General features: G+C 43.1%; 1 protein-coding gene across 7 annotated transcripts in view; it reads left to right on the plus strand.

The window, feature by feature from the left end:
* Positions 1-15,512, plus strand: part of sfmbt2 (Scm like with four mbt domains 2) — a 225,592-nt gene that overhangs the window by 70,630 nt on the left and 139,450 nt on the right. The gene's annotated exons all lie outside the window — the stretch shown is intronic.

Below are 15,512 nucleotides of genomic sequence, written 5' to 3' on the forward strand. Positions count from 1 at the left end.
ACAGACTTTTTGAATGAATTTGTTTGGTGTTTGTATAACTTATTCAAGTGCAGGCGCTAAGACAAATTTTTCTTCCTTTTGGTCTTGACCTCATCAGTGGAGAAAAAGGCCTAGATTTTCCTCCTGAATTACTGTCCATGTTGGGATGAATTTGGGATGGTATTGCCTATGGTGCACCACAAAAAACCTTCACCTGCATTCGCTTCCCAAAAAACAGCCAGCAGCCTTAAGGCCTCCCAGGAGTCTGCTTCACCACATTTAACTGTGTTATGGGAATGTGGTTAACCCATCCCTTGTCCCCCTCAAATCCACCACAGGTAATTTCCACTCTTATATTAGTGCCAGAAAGAGCTGCTGCAAGTTATTCCTGAGGTAGATATCACATTAAGGAGGTTTTCTGTGTGACATTGAAGATTGGTGTTCTTAGCCTGGATTGTAATTAATTTTATAGCACTTTAGGGATTGAGTCAGGACTTTGCTACTTTTACTCAATTCTACTCAAAGTTCTGCATTGCATTCTAAATGTGGGTTACTCAATGAGAATACCTTTATTTTGATATCTGAAGAGGAGGATGAAGACATGGAAAAGGCTCGGTTGAAGGCTCATAGAGTCAGTCATCACTAAATGTATCTCATTCCGACACGGTTTACAGACCAAGAGGATTTTAACTTGGATATCCCCAGAGCAAGTTGGTTGCGATTGTTGGAGGCAATCATCTCAGCCCAGGACATTGCTGCAGGAGTTCCTCAGTGTAGTGTTCTAGACCCAACCATCTTTAGCTGCTTCATCAATGACTTTCCCTCCATCATAAGGTCAGGAGTGGGGATGTTCGCTGCTGATTGTATGATGTTCAGTACCATTCGCAACTCCTCAGATCCTGAAGCTGTCTGTGTCCGTATGCAGCAAGACCTGGACAACATTCAGGCTTGGGTGGATAAGTGGCAAGTAACATTCGCACCATACAAATGCCAGGCAATGACGATCTCCAACAAGAGAGAATCTAACCATCTCCCCTTGATATTCAACGGCATTATTATCACTGAAACCCCCACTATCCTGGGGATTACCATTGAGTAAAAACTGAACTGGAACAGCCACGTAAATACTGTGGCTACAAGAGCAGGTCAGAGCCTGGGAATTCTACGGTGAGTAACCCATCTTCTGACTCCCCAAAGCCTGTCCGCCATCTACAAGGGACGTGTCAGGAGTGTGATGGAATACTCCATCCACTTGCCTGGATGAGTGCAGCTCCAACAACACTCGGGAAGCTCGACATCATCCAGGACAAAGCAGCCCACTTGATCAGCATTCCATCCACCGCCTTAAACATTCACTCCCTCCACCACCGACGCACAGTGGCAGCAGTATGTACAATTTTTTTTTATTAGTTCCTGGGATGTGGGCGTCGCTGGCTTGGCCAGCATTTATTACCCATCCCTAATCGCCCTTGAGAAGGTGATGGTGAGCTGCCTTCTTGAACTGCTGCAGTCCATGTGGGGTAGGTAGAAAGGGAGTTCCAGGATTTTGACCCAGCTACAGTGAAGGAATGGCGATATAGTTCCAAGTCAGGATGGTGTGTAGCTTGGAGGGAAACTTACAGATGGTGGTGTTCCCATACATCTGATATATAAGATGCACTGCAGCAACTCACCCATGCCTCTTTCGACAGCACCTTCCAAACCCGTGACCTCTTCACCTTGAAGAACAAGGACAGCAGATGCATGGGAACACCATCTGCAAGTTCCCCTCCAAGCAACACACCATCCTGACTTGGAAATATATCACAGTTCCTTCAGTGTCGCTGGGTCAAAATCCTGGAACTCCCTCCTTAACAGTACTGTGGGTGTACCTGCACCAGATGGTTCAAGAAGGCTGCTCACCACCACCTTAAGGGCAGTTAGGGATGGGCAACAAATGCTGGCCTTGCCAGCAACCCCCACATTCCATGTAACAAATATATAAAAAAATTGCAGAGCCAGCAGCTTACTGCTGTAGTAAGGAAAACATAACTGATAGCCCAGTATTTTCATGAAATATAGCTTAGTTCATCCGGTGACATCCCTTCTGACAGTTTAACTAATTCCTCTTGAGCGGGTGACTCTGTGCTGGTGCTTACACAGGTAAGATGCTGTGAAGAAGTTGGCGGGGAACTGGCAACAGCTGTGAATCTGGAAGTGCTTGAATAGTCATTTGAAGTGGGTGATCTTCTCTCCCCAAGGCACTCCTTATGATGTGAAAGACTCGAAGAGCTTGTTTAACTGTGCACACTGTGAGACTTGCCCTTGAAGAAATAGCTGAGTATAAGGGCATGGCAGTACTCTGAGAAATCACATGAAGCTAAAACTACACATGATGAGCTTTGTCCAGCTTTTAGCAATCTTTTCTTGGCAGCTCACCTCCAATCTCATCTTTTCTATGTATTTTCCAGGACACCTTCCTATTAAGTCTAATATCTTCAGTGGTGCTGGTTATAAACCAATTTTCCTTTGGAGGGAAAGAAGATTGTTACAGACCTGAGTGTTATGGAGACTTTCCCCTCTTTGAGGTCATGCATTCCATGAGAATTGTAGGTGCCTTGTCCCTTTAAATGAAGTGTCCTCGAGGACTAGCGGTTTTCCCGCCTTGAAACTACCCTGCAAGGTTAATGATTGTTCTGGGAGGAAACTGCATTTTCATGTTGGCAGGTGTTTAACCATTCTGCTGCGAATCCACCAACTGGAGGAGAATCCAGGCCAACATGTCTAAATTCCTATCTTTCAGACATTGGCACTCTGATATAGACATACCTTAAAAACAGCAGAGGGAGCTTTTTGTGTTATGGTTTCTGGTAGTTGGCTATAATAATAGAATCATAAGCAGCGATATCAATAACCAGAGGCATAGATTTAAAGTAATTGGTAGAATGATTAGAGGGGGGTTGAGAAATCTTTTCACCCAGAGGGTTGTGGGCATCTGGAACTCACTGCCTGAAAGGGTGTTAGAGGCAGAAACCTACATTGCATTTAAAAAGTACTTGGATATGCACTTGAAGTGCTGTAACCAACAAGGCTATGGAGCAAGAGCTTGAAAGTAGGATTAGGCTTGATAGCTCTTTTTGGCTGGCAAAGACATGATGGGCCAAATGGCCTCTTTCTGTGCTGTAAATTTCAATGATTCTATGATACAGCAAAGAAGGAGGCTGTTTGGCCCGTCTCGCCTGTGCTGGCTCTTTGGTAGAGCTATTCAATTAATCTCACTGCCCTGCTCTTTCCCCATAGCCCTGTATTTTTTCCCCTTCAAATATTACAATTTTTTGGCACTGAGAGAGAAAACTTCAAAGTTAAAAGGCTGCATCTAAACCTTGATGTCCTACTGATGTAAGTGCACAATTGTTATAATTATAATTAAGGTGTTTTGATTTTGTGTAACTTAATTGAAGATTTAGGGGTGGCACAGTGGTTAGCACCGCAGCCTCACAGCTCCAGGGACCCAGGTTCGATTCTGGGTGCTGCCTGTGCAGAGTTTGCAAGTTCTCCCTGTGTCTGCGTGGGTTTTTGCCGGGTGCTCCGGTTTCCTCCCACATGCCAAAGACTTGCAGGTTAATAGGTAAATTGGCCATTGTAAATTGCCCCTAGGATAGGTAGGTGGTAGGGAATATGGGATTACTGTAGGGTTAGTATAAATGGGTGGTTGGTGGTCGGCACAGACTCAGTGGGCTGAAGGGCCTGTTTCAGTGCTGTATCTCTAAATAAATTTAAAAAAATAAATAAAAATGCATCATAATTTAGTTTCTTTGTAGAATGCAAATATAATATTTGACACTAATTTGACATTCATACTAATGCAAATGTCAGTTTTAAATATATAGGGGTGAAAGTGGTCTTCGGTGATAGCGCTAAATAGGGCACAACGATTGACTTCGATGGAAAATAAAATCTGGCATAGTGTAAAGTGGGATGCCATTTCACTATTGTATGCTGCTCCTAAAACAAATTTATCACTTACATTCTTCAAATGTACCAAATACACAATTATTGATCTGAATTTAGTGTTCCCATTGTCGGGTCCCACTGGCGGACCCATAAGCAGGTGCTGTGACGCATGCGGATGGCTGACCGCGGTTACATAATTACTTTACATAATAGAGGCACGGGGCTTGTCATATTGCACAACAGGGCTAGGCTCCGAAGTGCTGATTGCGGCACACCCGAGATATAGTTCATCAGACTCTTGCATCCAATACATTGCCTGCCCTTGCAGAGTGACCCCATACTATGCCCACCGGACCCTCTCACCCGTGCAGAGTGCACAGCATTGCATGCTGACATTGGCCTCCGCTTCTCTTCCTTCTCCTATTCATGGCTCCCCGTGGCTGTCTTCCCATTGCAGCACTGGGGCCTCGCCTTGGTGCCACCACCTTTCAACGGCCGGGGATCCAAAGGCACGTGAGGCCTGCCTGCCGTTCACTTAATTCCAAACCCCGCCCATTGAATCGCAATCAGTTGCATGCTAATGTATTACAATTACCTGCTCAGCAGTTCATATGGCAGTCCCATTGCGTTGCAAATCCGCAACTTCAAGTTTCTTTGATAATTTTGTGATGTTACTGTTGAGCCAGTAAAAAGAATTTCCAAAACTATGCGAGTGGAAGCCTATGACCAGTGGTGTACCACAGGGATTGGTGCTGGGACCCTTGCTGTTTGGAGTGTACATGAATGATTTAGACGTGAATATAGGAGGTATGATCAGTAAGTTCGCAGATGACACGAAAATTGGTGGTGTTGTAAATAGTGAGGAGGAAAGCCTTTGAATCCAGGATGATATAGATGGGCTGGTAGGATGGGCAGAGCAGTGGCAAATGGAATTTAATCCTGAGAAGTGTGAAGTGATGCATTTTGGGAGGACTAACAAGGCAAGTCTTGTTATACAATGGATGGCAGGACCCGAGGAAGTACAAAGGGTCAGAGGGACCTTAGTGTACTTGTCCATAGATTTTTGAAGGCAGCAGAACAGGTAGATAAGGTGATTAGGAAGGCATTTGGGATACTTGCCTTTATTAGCTGAGGCATAGATTATAAGAGCAGGGATGTTATGATGAAGCTGTATAAAACACTGATTAGACCACAGCTGGAGTACTGTGTACAGTTCTGGGCACCACACTATAGGAAGGATGTGATTGCACTGGAGAGGATGCAGAGGGGATTCACCAGGATGCTATGAAGAGAGACTGAAAAGGCTAGGGTTGTTTTCCTTAGAGCAGAGAAAGCTGAGGGGGGACATGATTGAGGTATACAAAATTATGAGGGGCATTGATAGGTTAGATAGGAAGAAACTTTTTCCCTTAGTGGAGGGGTCAGTAACCAGGGGTCATAGATTTAAGGTAAGTGGCAGGAGGTTTAGAGGGGATTTGAGGAAAACAATTTTCACCGAGAGGGTGGTTGGAATCTGGAACGCACTGTCTGATGAGTTGGTAGAGGCAGGTAACCTCACAACATTTAAGAAGTATTTAGATGAGGACTTGAAATGCCATAGCATACAAGGCTACGGGTCAAGTGCTGGAAAATGGGATTAGAATAGTTAGGTGCTTGATGGCCGGCAGAGACATGATGGGCCGAAGGGCCTGTTTCTGTGCTGTATAACTCTATGACTCTATGTATAGTGTTACACACCCAAAAACCCTTTTTGATGGCTCAAGTAGTTGGTATGCTACTGAGTCATTGGGCATGTATGCATTGTCCATGGTAAGGCCTGTTGCTAGGGTGTCCCAGGCCTGCTGCAAGCCAAACGTAAAATTGCTGAGGCTTGCTAAGAATGACCAAGAAGTGCCACTTTTCCCACTTGCAGGCTGCCACTCTAGCTTAACATTAAAGTGCTAATAAGTATCAGAAAGGCCCAGCTTCTATTCATGATCTGTACTTTAGTTGATCTGAGGGCAGCAGTAGAAATGCTACAAATAATCTCTGAGCCAAGGGTGGGGAAGGGAAAAGCTTATCAGGGTTTCTGTTCCTGATTTTTGTTCAGTGATAACTTCAGTAACTACATCAACTCTTTCTCAAAAAAGTAAATTAAAATCACCTATAATGTGCCACTCTATTCCATAGGTGCCAACAGTACTTTAATACTTCACTCAGGTAGCCATTAGGAACATAGGAATTGCTAGACGAGAAGACCATGGCCCATCTAGTTCACCTGAAATAATACCATGATAATGGAGTTGTTGATCATAGCATTCAATCTTTATCAATTAGCGTAAAACAAATTCAGAAATGACACAAGCAAAAAAACCCAGTGGTGGAGAGCTTTGACAACCATCAGGCCAAAGTCACCTGTTCATCCCAAGCATGCTGCACTTACCACATGTCACTTCTCAATTACTCATATGTTGTATCCCAAAATGTTATTTACTGAAAAAAAATCTAATTTTGCACTATTCTGCATGTGAGCTCAGGCAGTTAGTGACGGCAAGCTGCTTAACTGTGGATAGCATCACAGTCACTGTTGTTATCTGATATCCACACATTAGCTTTTGGGTAGTTATTATGAGACAACACATTACATTCAAAATCCATTTTTTTCCCTTTCCCAACGCAGGGCTGCTGAGACTCCTTGTAGCATTGAATTCAGCTGAGTCAACACAGATCAGCACTAATGTTGAAGTACACAGTCATTGCTAATAAGTAGATTTGAACAGATATTTTTCACATTTTGCTCTAAATTGACTAGTACTGTTCAGTGGGTACTGTAATTCATTTATCTGCCTTAAGCATGACTTGGGTCAGAAAGGTTCCCACAAGTGCGTGACAATTTTTGTTATCTGGTATATATGGGAATTAAGCTGCATCTGTCTTGGTGATGTCATTGTTGGTCTCTGATTCATAAAATTCTGTTGGCAAGTAAATAAACACATTTTACTTTTTCTCACTTAGTTCAACATGTGGCAATGCTGCAGGTACAAGAGGTGATGATTCTGTGATCGTTAGTAACTTGTATTTATAATCAGAATAACAAGAACAGCAAGTATTGAAAGTGGCTGAAGTTCCTTCCTGGAGTAAATTATACTAATTACTTTCACTTGTAAAGAGAAATGAAAGTTTTGAAAAGGTTTTGAACGTGCGGCAGTGTTTGCCCATTATCCAAATACCAGCTGGGTCTGGCAGGCAGAAAGTGGACCAGCTGTGTGTGACACTTCATTGTCATTCATTGTGCTCCTACTTGCAGTAATGGGCCATAATTCACTGATAAGTATATTGCTTCCTGAAATGAACCATATGTGTGAAAATCCCCAAATTTCTGTTGAGGTGATTATCTATTTTTTTTCTCTTATTTTAGCTAACAGATCAGTGTTATGCTAGTTGGAATCTTTCAGCAGTACCAAGCATTTCATCAGCACATTATTTGTCTACAAAATGGTTGGTTGTCTGGAACGGTAAAAATTTAAATTAAGATTATGTCCCATTTTGATCTGTCACTTAGGCTTCCACACCAGCTTTTCTGTAATGGATTTATTTTTAATGGAACCTCATTGGTGCAATCAGCACACTGTAGCAAAGATATTCAACGACAAGGGACCTAATTACTAGGATTGTGGAGCTTTGTCGGCTAATCTTTGCCTGAGTGCTGAGCTACCATTTAAAATGCTTGCTGCTTCTGTTATTGAATGGCAAATCTCTGCTTTGAATACCCTGCTGTATGTCATTCATCTGGAATGAATAGATGGAAGATGCAAAGCTTTACATATCATCCTTCACAACTAGTTGTTGATCAACTGTTTGTTTCAGGGAGCATTTTCAAGATTTGTATTTTGTCTTTTTCTCACCTACTTGATAGACCTTTCATTTTATAGCTTTGTCCCAGGCAAATGCTTACTTTGGACATTGAACCTAATCTCTTCCTATCATTATGTAATGAACAGCTAAATTTGTGCAAATTCAATCATATTAACAGTGAAACTTGCTACATCTTAATATGTTTGAACTGTAATAAGGAATTTTTTCAATAAGTGAACATTGTTTTATATTTAAATTTTATTGGACAAGCACATACTGTATTCTGTGGTCAGAGTGCAATGAATTGTAATGTGAGGACTTCAAAATGTGTAATACCACTTTCGTATTGGAAAGAATAAGTTGTGGGTCGAAAAGCTACTTCTGTTACTTTGCAAAACAAAGTGTTATTTTCTTATGTTATCATAAAATCTATACTGCATTCTCAGGAAAGTGTTCTCTCTATCACAAACCTATTAGTGTGTGTGTAGGGAACTTTTGAGATTATGAAACATTGATCAGTTTTTACTGAGCAAGGAAAAAGCAATGGAAAATAATGACTTATCCAGAAATTTCCAAACTTGTAAGATTGAGGAATATTGAGTTTCTAGCAGAGACCTGCAAAACATTTGAGATGAAATTATTATCTTTATTGCAACTGTACTTTTTAAAATCCCCATCCCCTGCCATTCCATCCTTCTCACGCCGTACTCACCCCATTCCTTTCATCCATCTCATGTCATCCTCATCCCACCTTTTCTTCCTATGCCACACCTCCCAAGCTGTTCTGTTTCCTCCCCCACCCTCACCTCTCCCATGCCGTATCTTCCCACCAATATGCTGTCTCCTCTTCCTCTCCTCCCCCTCCTCCCTGCCCAGTCCCCCCCCATTTTACAATTTCATAACATCTGTAAAAAATTTCCAGATAATTATGCACATTTGGAAGCAGAGTTGCACTCGTGCTTTCCCACCTCGGGCCATTATTGGGATGAATGTTAAGTTTTTTTTTTGACAAAAATGGAGAAAAAAGACTTCTCCTTAGTTAGGATGATTGTACTGATTGCATTTTGTTCATCCCTTACCAAAAATGAAACAAAACACCAATGTCTCTCTTGTTATTAAACGAATAACAGAAGAAAGAGTCCAAAGTTTCATAATATTTTACTGCACAGGAGGCCATTTGACTCATTGTGCCTGTGCTGACTCTTTGAAAGAACTATACGATTAGCTCCACTCCACTCTTTCTCCAAAGTCCCACATATTTTTCCTTTTAAAGTATTTATCCAATTCCCTTTTGAAAATTACTCTTGAATCTGCTCTCACCACCCTTTCAGGCACTCCATTCCAGATCATTTTGCATAAAAAAGCTCTCCTTAGCTCTCTTGGTTCTTTTGCCAATTATTTTAATTGTGTGTCCTCTGGTCACTGACTCTCCCACTAGTGGAAACAATTTCTCCTTATTTATTCTGTCAAACCCCTTCATGATTTTGAACACCTCCATTAAATCTTCCCTTAACCTTCTCTGCTCGAAAGAGAACAATCTGTAATCTCTTGTCAAGCTTGGCCCCCACCTGCCAAGAATGAAGCATATTAATTTTGTCATGAACATTGATTTTCAACTGTTACTGGAGTGAAGAAAAGACTTATTAAACTGATCAGCCATGGTTGGAAAAGACATTTGCATATTAACAGACAGTGTTTGGAAGGCCAAAGCAGCCATTCCTTGACACATTCAACCCACAATGGACTTTTGATCACCAGACGTTGAAGGTGGGGGAGCTCGCATTCCAGGTTGACTGCTAAGATGGCCAAATACACCAACAAACATGGTCAAACCAGCTAGTCACATGATGAACCTGATGGGCAATCTGAGTTTTTTGATTTGGTACAAATAGTTTGGGCAGAACGTCTGATTGCTCCTGGACTGAGAAGATCTCTCTCCTGTCTGCTCCCATCTCTTTCTCACAAGCCTCTGAAACCACGGAAGACACATGAACCCCAAGAGAGAACAAGGTGAACAAGGTTTAAGAAGAATATGGGCCCCAACAAAAAGCAAGATCTACCTACAATCAAGGACTCTACAGTGAGCTCGAAGAGCCGCAACAAAAATTCTTCAGATATTGCCTCAAACTTTTCCACATTATTTCTTCTGTTTTCTTTCTGTCTCTATCTGCATGTGTATGTCGCATATGCATGCTAGCGTGGGCGCGTCGTGTATCCATAGGCATTAACCAAATTAGAGTTTAAGTTTAATAAAATTTCACTTTTCTTCTTTAAACCTGAGAAAATCTGTTGTGCTGGTTTCTTTGCCTTATAATTGGAAAGCGGTGAAAAATGATTCACCGAGAGGGAACTGAAAACACACTGTGTTTAAAAATTAAACCCTATTACAGTAAGACCAGGTGAAGGCTGAAAGGGAACCCTAGACCTCTTTCTCACCTGGTCGGAACACTCTCCATAACTGAAGTCTGTCATCTCTGGTATTCCTATGATAAATCTTCTCTGCACCCTCTCCAAGGCCTTGGCATCCTTCCTAACATATGGGGCTGAATTTTACCGGCCCCTTGACGCCACGGGTCGCGGCGCGGGAGCCAGTAAAATTCTGCGGGGAGAGGCCCACCTCGACCTGCGACGTTGAGAAGGGCCTGCTGCAAATTACTGGCGGAGGGGGACCTCAGTGCGCCCCCCCCCCACTGCACGGGAGTGGCACCCCAATTAGAATATGTTAAACGTTACTTACCTCTGCAGATTATGCAGCCCACCGCCTCTCCACGGACACTTCCGGATTTTTCGCTGAATGGGCGGCCATACGTGCTGTCCCGTTCACGATTTGAAAAGCTAGCAGATCTTCAGAGGCAGAAGTTGTCGCCAGCGAAGCCAAGTTCTGTTATTCAAGGGTCTCACTCTGCATTGCGGAAGGGAGGAGGGAGGCGGATATTCAGGGGTCTCACATTGCATACTAGAAGGGAGGAGGGGGGGGGGATATTCAGGGGTCTCACTCTGCATTCTTAAAGGGTGGAGGGAGCGGAGATATTCAGGGGTCTCACTCTGCATACTGAAAGGGAGGAGTTCTTGGATTACTGGAGGGAAAGCTGTGCAGGCATGAAGGAAGGTACTGTGTACCCTCCCTCCATAAACAGTGTATACGTTTATTTGTGTTTGTGAAGGAGCAATGGCACTCTAGTCACCCTGTGTGTGGGGAGGGTGCCACAAAGGGTAGGAGCAATAAGGTTATATGGATGGTGGGGGCAATCAATTCAGCTGGTAGGATCTTGATGTGGTCATGCTGTGCCACTCAGTGTTGGCCAAAATGGGCAATGCCATGGCACGTCACATAGTTGATCCATGAAAGCAGATGATGTATCCGCCAACACCAGTTCCTGTCCTGTTTGAACCCTTCGTGTATTGGAAGGTTTCTATTTTATCACATGGGAATAGATATGGCTTATCCTACATTGCATGATCCTTTTGCCAGAGGCAAAATCAACAGGCAGGTGTGATCCACGTAGAGACCCCCGGTCGTGAGCAGCAGCCCCCAAGGGGAGCTCTCCATTATGGTTGCCGTGCATCTACAGGCCCCACGTGACATGCCATTGAATGTCAGAGCACCAGTGTCAGAGGTGATTGTGCATATAGAGAGGGTGGTGACATATCTCTGTCCCCTGCTGAAAGATGACCTGCAGCCCATGGGCTTCGGTGGACATCCTATGCCTTTGGTCCTCATAATGGCAGTGGTTCTCAAGCTTGACGCCTAAGCAGCATCTCAGGGGCCTGCCGGAGACCTTTGTGGGGTCACACAGTCAGCAGTGCACCACTGCATCAGGGAGGTCACCGATGTCCTGCACCGGAGGGCCAGTGAATATGTCCGCTTCAGGACAGGCTCTCAAAGCCAGGCCCAGAGGGCCATTGGTTTTGGCACCATTGTCAGAGAACCATTGGTTGTAAAGTTCATAGACTGCACTCATGCGCCCATCAGGCCTCCCGCCAGGCTACCACCTGCAGACGTCACCATTAAAGGGATCCTCTCAATTTAGGTGAAGCTGGTATGTGATCATCGCCGATGCTTCATACAAATCTGTGATCGCATCTCAGGCAGCTGCCATGACACCTGGAACCTGCGCCTGCCCCAGCTGCCACCGCTGTTCACTGAACTGGCTCAGATGGAGGGGTGGCTTCTTGGAGATTAGGGCTATCCTTTGCAGACATGGCTCCTGACAGCAGTGAGAGACCCAACCACTGCTGATGAGGAGAGATACAATGCCAGCCACTGAGCTACAAGAGCCACCATTGAGCAGAAGATCGGCATGCTGAAAGAGCACTTCCAATGCCTGGATGGATAGGGTGATGCCCTATACTACGGGCCGAAAAGGCCAGCTCCTTTCTTTGCTGCTCTGCACAACTACGCATCCAATAGGGGCCAGACTTGGCATGATGAGGAGAGACGTCAACAGGATTCCTCCTCGGACTATGAGGACGCTGAGGACCTACAGGGCTAGCAATGAGCTAGGGATGTACGTCAGTGGTTTATCAGATAAAGGCTGTCTGCTCCATAGGAACCGACACAAGCCACACATCACCCTCGCTCACCTGTTGTGCACCAGTCTACATCTGCAGCATCTCTGTGTAAACCATTAGAGGCAGCAGCTGACTGAGCCAGTGTCCGTGTCACTGCATCCGTAGAGACACTCATGAGTAATGATGGCATGGCAATGATGCTCTATGACTCTATGTTATTGCATACGTTGGCTCTCCTGAAGGGCCAACGGTGCAAAGGGATGTGACATTGGCGCTACATGCTGGCACATATCATCCACACAGAGAAAAGGACACACATGTTGGTGAGGAACATTTAGTGAAAGACGTATTTACATTGCTGTGACACCCGTGCATTCCCATTTGTGTCAGTGTGTTCTCTGTAAACCTCTGTAATACTTTTTATGGTCTATTTAAATCTCACTTCCTGGGAAGTGCAAAAGTAAGATTATTCATCCAGGTGTGGCACGCCTACAAGAAGGAATGTTACACTTGAGTGGGAGAAGAGGATCGCAACTTCACAGGACACTGGGACACAGCAGGGTAATAATGTGGCAGCAAAGTGGAAAGTGCTGGGGTAACTCAGCAGGTCAGGCAGCATCTGTGGAGAGAGAAGCAGAGTTAACTTTCAGGTCTGTGAACTTGGACAAGTTAACCCTGCTTCTATTTCCACAGATTCTGCCTGACCTGCTGGGTTTCTGCAGCACTTTCTGCTTTGCTGCCAGATTGACAGCAGCTCCACTTTTCAGCAGTCAGGTAAGTATTTCTTTGACAGCTGTCAGGAAGCAGGTGCTGGGGCGCTTAAAATAGGGCCCCAGCACCTGCTGCACAGCTGTCAAAGGGTTCCTCACTGCACCGAATGTCCTGCCTCTCCCCACGTAATATGCCGGGGGGGACGCGGTTTGGCGCAGTGATGCTAATGAGTCCCCGCGTGTAATATCGCGGGGGCTCTGCGGCGGCCGCTAAATGCGGGTACCCTGCTGAGTTTAAAGGGCACTGCCATGGAGCGCGTGGTGTCCAGTTTTGGGCGTAAAACTCCAGCTGAGACCTACTCAATTATTTATAAAACTTTAGCATAACTTCCTTACTTTTGTATTCTGTCTCTATTTATAAAGCCAAGTATCCCATATGCTTTTTTAACAGCTTTTTTCAACTTGTCTTGCCAGCTTCAAAGTATGGTGAAAGTTAGATATGTTTTCAACATTTTCAAATGAAATATCACATTGGGAAATAAAAATAGTTAACCATATACATCAGTGCTTGTACAAGCTTTGTGAGGAAATCAATGACAAGCAGGGCAATTGTTCCTAAGAGAAAACTTAAAAGCTCCCTATAGCACTGTAAAGTATTATTTTTGCAGCACTAGAATGAAATAATAATCCTTTTGGTAACACAACAAGGACTGGACACTTTGAACCAAGTACACGAAAGTGCTTTGTTTGTCCACCAGAGAAATTGTACCTTCATTCTTCTGCACCCAATAACGAGACATGCAATCCTTTTTTAAGATTATGCATACTTTTACATACCATGAATGCTTCATATAAGGTTGTTCAACTTAGTTTGGTTTTCATATTCCTGCAGTTGAGCACATTATCCCTGTAGGAATCTATGCCATATTTGTACTTGTATCAGATACCAGTGTTTATGCTTCCCTAATTTATGAACAGCCTAATAGGTAAAAACTATTTACAAAACTGAAACAGTAAAGAAATAGCTAAACTAATATCCCATCTGATGATGATAATTTTTGAGGAATTTCATTATATTCTGTAGTGTTGTTCCCATGCTACCTTCAGCTTCCAAGCTAACTTGCTGCTTTTTCCAATGCTGCTGGTGTATCCTTCTTTGAAGTCACCATCCTTACCCTCTCAAAGTTGCTACTTTCGTTATTGGCAGTAAATTGTGCAGTTACTTATGATATTTGAGAGGTCAGTAGATGCAGCAGGTATGAGGAGCTCTATGTTTGCATATACAAATAATTACCATTTTGTGTACAAAGAAAGTTGGAATCTTTTTGATTTTGTTGATTGGAGTTTCTCAATTTTCTTGTGCAACATGCTCCAGCTGTCAACTTGCTTTGGATAAATTTTAAAACTTGTCGACAGTACATCAATAGCGAGGATCTTCTTTCTGTCAAGCAGTCATTCTAGACATATTTCATTCTAAATAGTTGTGATTTCCTTGTGAGAAAATACTGAAGCCGGAAAATTTGCCCCTGTCCAGACTGTCATCTTCCTCTCTTATGCGTGTGACAGATGGCGCTATGCATCAGGAGATAGTAGCAGAAATAATGCGTTTGGGGAAACTAGCATATAATTCCCTTTTGTGGTGTTTAGAAGTAAAATGTCCGAAAATCTTTGTATATGCTCACATTAACTGACCATGTTAATACATTTGTATTTACAGTGATAGCACATAGTGTTTGCAATTGAATGCCAAAAACCTCTTTTCACCTCCCTGAGTTAATTTATCACATAAATATGTTGCATTGAATTTTTCCCCTCAAAATTGTATGTTGTTGTGCTTGTTGATAGAATAATATGTTTTGCTCATATGGCATTTGCAGGAGCACTATTTGATACAGTCAACATTTTGGCATAGTTGTGTGCACTTGTTATATGCGTAGGTTCAGAGTGTATTTGTTGATACCTCTGCGGATGGATTAGCGTAACTGAGCAAGAATGTACAGGAGCCACCTTACCTTGCCAGGTGTGTTATTTGTTTGGATCACTATTCTTGTTATATTTATTCTTCTTATATTTCTTATTCTATTTCATGCAGAAAAGCGTGTTCACATTTTGCATATCAGTCTGACCCTCTCCTCAGGGTATGTGCTATAGTGTTTGACAGAGGTCCTCCAGAAGGCGCTCTAATAGACTTATAATTTTACAATGATAGATACAGCCTGAATATCATTCTGTGTGACTGACATATAGCCCAGAGATGCAGGTGGATGTTTTTATTAACTCAAGGTTATTAAATTGCTAATTTCTGTTAGTTATATTAAATTCATAAAGGAGGCAATTAGTGCCTTAAAATACAATTTCTTTTACCATTCCAGTAAAAGCATTTGCTAACAAGTTACCAATTGAATTTGAATCAGTTCCAATATGTCAGTATATTCAAATGACTTTGTTAAGCTTCACTAGATGAATCAAGATAGACGGAAGTGGGCCAGTCGCACTTAAATAGATCATAATGGGCGCATAGCCTTATTTAACTTTAGCTAATCT

This window comes from Heterodontus francisci, chromosome 27 (genome assembly GCF_036365525.1).
Source record: "Heterodontus francisci isolate sHetFra1 chromosome 27, sHetFra1.hap1, whole genome shotgun sequence".
NCBI lineage: Eukaryota > Metazoa > Chordata > Chondrichthyes > Heterodontiformes > Heterodontidae > Heterodontus > Heterodontus francisci.